The sequence below is a fragment of the Haemaphysalis longicornis genome, unplaced genomic scaffold (genome assembly GCF_048455015.1).
Source record: "Haemaphysalis longicornis isolate Haplotype H1 unplaced genomic scaffold, Haemaphysalis longicornis Haplotype H1 scaffold_5, whole genome shotgun sequence".
Lineage (NCBI taxonomy): Eukaryota > Metazoa > Arthropoda > Arachnida > Ixodida > Ixodidae > Haemaphysalis > Haemaphysalis longicornis.
The window spans coordinates 208,556,420-208,562,228 of NW_027526385.1; the positions used below are offsets into that span (position 1 = coordinate 208,556,420).

The 5,809-nt window shown below is 46.8% G+C and overlaps 1 non-coding gene across 1 annotated transcript; it reads left to right on the top strand.

Moving 5' to 3' along the window:
* Window positions 1-917: 917 nt before the first annotated feature.
* Trnar-ucu (transfer RNA arginine (anticodon UCU)) lies at window positions 918-989 on the top strand. The gene has a single exon. It is a non-coding gene; the product is annotated as a tRNA-Arg (tRNA).
* Window positions 990-5,809: the final 4,820 nt, after the last annotated feature.

Here is a 5,809-nt window from a genome sequence, read left to right on the forward strand (position 1 = left end):
CGCAGCAGAAACATGCGGGATGTAAAGAACACAAACGGATGAGCGCTTACTTCGAACTGATTATTTATTCACATGACGGCAAATATATATGCTTAGCGCAACCACACCCCCCCCCCCAAAAAGAGCCTAACGACACCCTCATGCCTCCTTTGGCGTTGTAGACTGCCGACCTATCTTTATGTATTTCCTCAACGAGACCCTCATTACCTTGCTATATTATTCTGCGAAAGCCTAGCGAGGGTCTCGGTTCTGGCAGCCTTGATGCCTAGGTAGCATAAGAGGGTTACCGCTCAATGCAGGCTGTAGACGTTTGAGTCACGACCCGAGGTTGAAAAGAAGGTTTCCTTCTCCCCGTGTAGTCAGAGTGGCGCTGGCTACCACTCTCAAGCGTCACATACACTTCCAGTAAATATAAATAGCCCACAAAGAAAAGGAGAACACAGTCACCCAGATAGCCGAATTGGTAAGGCATTAGAGATCTAATCGAAAGGCGTGTTTTCGGTCCCCACTCTGGGCGCGTGTTTTGCTTTCTTTCTTCCGTATACTAAAAAATGTTAACTTCATTAACCGTAGTAGAAAAAAGAGCCTAACCACACCCACATGGCTCCTTTGGCGTTGTAGACTGCCGACCTATCTCTCTGTATTTCCTCAACGAGACCCTCATTGCCTTGCTTTATTATTCTGCGAAAGCCTAGCGAGGGTGTCGGTTGTGGCAGCCCTGATGGCTAGGTAGCATAAGAGGGCTTCCCGCCAGTTACCCGCTCATGACAGGCTGTAGACGTTCGAGTCATTCCCCGGGGTTGAAAAGAAGGTCCCCTACTCCCCGTGTAGTCAGAGTGGCGCTGGCTACAACCCTCAAGCATGAGATACACTTCTAGTAAATATATATAGCCCAGAAAGAAAAGGAGAACACAGTCACCCAGATAGCCGAATTGGTAAGGCATTCGACATCTAATCGAAAGGCGTGGGTTCGGTTCCCACTCTGGGCACGTGTTTTTCTTTCTTTCTTTCTTCTGTATATTTAAACAAATGTTAACTTCATTAACCCTAGTAGACAAAGAACCAACTACACCCCCATGCCTCCTTTGGCGTTGTAGACTGCCGACCAAGCTTTCTGTGTATATACATATATATATATATATGTATATATATATATATATATATATGTATATGTATATATATATATATATATATATATATATATATATATATATATATATATATATATATATATACACACATAAAAGGTGAGAAACTTCAGCTCGTCAGCGCTTACCTATGAAAGATTTGTAACGAAAGCTTGTTATTTCAAGGCATGCGCCTTCTCCCTTCCTCGGTGTCGCGGCGTGGGTAGTCCTGCTGTCTTTGCCTATACCTACGTCTCAGGATGCAAGGCAACAGTGAGCATCTCTTCCCTCCTCTCGTTCGGCCAGTTGGTGAAGAAAACTCGTTGCTAGCAGCCGGCACCCCGACGATACTCTGACATCGCGAGACTATGCTATGTTTACTGCGCCTCGTATTTTCATCCTATGCACTCAGGGTTTTATAACCTCTTCGGTACAACAAAACCGTTCACACTCCAATGTTTAAGCCAAAATTTCTCTCTGCCGAAAGCCTGGTTGGTATGCGTCGAGATGTCCGGCCCTGGGTTTATTTTCACCAATTGCCCGCTGCACACCCGCATCTCTCATGTTGACCATTGGCCACCTTGACTCCGTGTCCTTCCGCGCTCAAGCCCCATGTTCTCGATATCTGTTCACAGGAATGAAGCTCGTGGTCCGTAAACCCGCTGTTGCGCATAGTAGCCATTTGCCAGGATGGTGGTAAATCAACAATGCCGCTCTCGCTGGCTTTAGTTGTCCGAAGGAATGCCGCCTGCGTCTCTTGCCGCCATACAACTGCGATGCGCGCCTTCACTTTGTCACCCTACCGTCGTGCGGCTTGTTAACGTTGTTGTACTTCTTTTGTGAGCGATCCTTCTTGTCCAGATGGACGCGCCGACTGTCGAGCATGGCTTTTGTACTCCAAAGGTAGCTTTTCCTAAATGGGCGTAACAGTCGTTGGAGGCGCTGGGCGATCGGGTCAAGCATCCCCTCGCTCGAACCCGCTCGTCGCCAGCTGCCTCCAAGCACTTGTGTTTCCTCGGCTTCGACCGACGCTACGCACAATCGGGAGCGGGACGTTGGAAGGCATTCCATAGAGAATGCCTACTGCGGGGTTCTCTGCGGCAAGCAGACTTGTTACCGACAAACGCAAATGCAGAATTTCCCCGAAAACTAGTGAAAAACACGCTGTGGGTTCGGCTCAGGGAAGGACACGGTTGAGCCACAAACATCAGGCATGGGGACAGTATCCGCCAAACAGCCCGGCGCGCTAGGTGGAGGAATTTTTTGAACGTGTAAACACATGAAGTTTTCTTCCCCGCCAAAGCATATAGGACGGACCCGAGCAGCTGAAACTGCACCCTGGCAAAAGAAGCAATAAGGTGCTGCTGTCGGAGAGGACCTAAGCACCTATTGCAATCGAACAGGGTAAAGCGGGCGCAGAGAGTGGTGAGTGGCAGGCCGGCAGAAGAGCACGAAGCTAGTGTACAGAGTTGTCGGCTTGCGTGTAAGTGGAGAAAACAAACGTCGCATGTGTGTTTTTAAATATCACGTTGACCAGAAAAATTCGAAATGAACGTAATCCACAAACCAAAATAAGTCAGACAAAACTGCACTGGCACGCAAATCCCCGAAACTTTCCCCTAGAAAAATGTGGCTACAAAATAGTTGAGACCATGCCCTGCAAACGTGTACGCAGATCTTACTTCGTAAAGAAAATGAGACAGACCCTCCAGGTGAACAGATCAAAATAGGCCAAATTCATTTGCAGAATGGGATTTTGCTTTTGGTGTTACTGTTCTGGCTGTTTTGTGGGTGTTTTCATCAACCGTTTTTTTGCTTTTGAGAGCTGACTTATCATCAGTTCAGGGAGCGATAAGAAAATCGGCGAATGATCGTGGCCACACGTTTACGATAAGGTAAACCGAAGTGGCAAAATAAAAGTGAGAGTTGTGATACTATCGTTTTATCTCGTCTCCCTCATCCCTACGGAGTAAGTCGGGTTATTATAGTGTTTACTCCCACATTTCCCATTTGCGGTCCTAACAACTCATCTACCGCTTACAAGCCAAGGCAAATTCTCCGTATCAGTAGGTACTGGACATAATATTAAGGTGACGAAGACGATTTGAGCAGGCTTCATGCAAAGCATTTTGGAAATTTTTGGCAACGCCATGAAGAGCTTCATGAGTGTCTTCTCGATCGCCAAAATTTACACTACGGAATAATTTGAAAAGAGCAGCTAATGATGCCAAGGGGCTCAGCAGCTCCGCATGCATAATTCTACTGTTATGGAAGGTCTTTTGTATGTGTAGTGCCTTGTTTTCTTAAAGCTATATCATACCATTCTTGAAAGTCAATTGCAATGAAGTGTTTATAAGAATGCTACACACACTTGTCTGTTTCATTTGAGTTGGAGCCAAATCCTAATATTGCAGATATTCTGTGCATAGTTCTTAATTGCTTGTCGCTCCATATTTCCCCTAGCTGGCAGGTGTATTATGTGACCTTATATATTTGACAGCATTGGATTTAGGTCCGGTTCTCAAATTTCGTTTTTTCTCCTCAAATTCACCTGAGGTGAATTTTGCCTCATTATAAAAAAAAAAACCTGAAATAGCTATGGAGCCCATGATTCATATGGCGGCGCTTTAAAATGTGTGTGTGGCAGGAGAAGAGAGGCGGTGCAAGAAAGGGGGTATGACCAAATAAATTTCGGGAGGAGGGAGGCAGCGGCCCTGCGAGGCACCCTCAATGGGTACGTCCCTGTCTGTATTGCAGTCTGTACGTTAAAGCTAGATAAACAGGGTTGGACTTTACGCAAATGGTTTTACAGTCATTCACCTAATACTGACAGTGCACAATACGTACGAATAAGCGCGATGGCGGCCTTATACTCTCTGTCACAAGCACTGGCCGGTAACTGAGATAGATGACAGGGCTGCAATTCTTGCCTGGGGTACTTCAGCCGTCAGTGTCCCCGACCACTTTTGTCTGGCATGCAAGGAAGATGCCCCAAGGCGACACATACAAGTAGCTCAGCTGATCTAAAAACCGGCTGGTGAGTAATGGACGTACTAGGTGAAGGCGGCAGGTTGACGTTGTAAACTATTGCTATTCATACACAGCCACTGAAAGGACTTGACACCAGACAATGCCTACCGATGGCAGAAACGCGGGACGCACTTAAAAATATGGTCCGGGTAACGAATCGATTGATAGCAAGCATGCGCATGAGATTTAGAAATTGATTTATTATCAGAAAGTACCACATTGCCTTGTCCGATGTAGACGACCACATGGAGAAGTACTATAGGTTCGTAGGTTAACTTATTCACACTGATATAAGAATGACGACTAACCACTGCCACTGGTGGTACAAGGAGTTTGGCCACTACTGGAATGAGGCCAGTAGCACATGTGCTTCAGAAGGGGCTTGCAAGGGTGTGCGATGGGTGCTCTAGGGGGAAGCCACGGCTTCCGCAACAAGTAATCAGTCACGGGCTGTAGTAAACGCTCCGTGTCCAGATGCCATATTTCGGGCATACAGTCACAGGAGTGGACACACCGGCTCATGGAAAACGAGAAGGTGACCCAACTGCCACGTAATGCCAGCGCCCACGAACATGCCTTTGTGCGGAAGAAACGACGATCAGAAGCTTCAGACAATGGTATTAGGCTTCCTTGTGAGAAATCGTTATTCTGTGACAAGCACTGGCGACGGAAGACGCGGGGCTGCGTAGTTCATTTTCACTGACACGCTAATTATTATTCCGTTGGCTTAAGCGGGAACTCGTAGAGACGCTTATTAAAAGGGTAATAGTGTATCGAACTTCTTACGTGCGTGCGATTGCTGCTCTCCGTCACCGAAGAGTTTACTTTCTAACAAAGGTTCAGGAAGTTCGACATGTAGAGTTTGCGCGTTTTGCTGTGCCGGTGTGATCCTGGAGAGTACTTTTGCTCACAATGAAGTTTTCCCCCGGTGGGGCGACCACACTCTTCAGTTAAAGCTGTTTTAAAATTCACGGACTCATAGCTATGAAACCACAAATTTCACGAAGGAATGTTTGACGTCCACCCAAATGCAGCCATACGGCTACAAGGAAAGCTATACAGCCTTCTCAGAAACTTTGCAGTTGAAGAAAAATTTGTCCTGGTCCAGGATTCAAACCCGGGACCAGTGCTCAACTGGAGCAGTCGCTCTACCAACTGAGCTAACCAGGAGGCTAGTCGTTAGTAGCGCGAAAGCGAATTGATCAACAACTCGAAGTGAAGGACAGGTGTTAATCAAGGAGATTTAGGGGAAATCCCCAGGTGGAGTAAGTTTCTGTGAAGAAAATTTTGACATCCACCTAAATGCAGCCGTTCGGCTACAAACGAAATCTATACAGCTTTCTCAGAAACTTCGCAGTTGAAGAAAAATTCGTCCTGGCCCAGGATTTGAAACCAGGACCACGGCTTAACCGGAGCAGCCGCTCCACCAACTGAGCTAACCAGGAGGCTAGTCGCAGTAGCGCGAACGCGAATTCATTAAGAACTCGACGTGAAGGACAGGTGTTAATCGACCAGATTTAAGGGAAATCCCCAAAGTGGAGTAAGTTTCTATGAAGGACAGTTTGACATCCACCTAAATGGTTAGCTCAGTTCGTAGAGCGACTGCTCCGGTTAAGCAGTGGTCCCGGGTTCGAATCCTGGACCAGGACGAA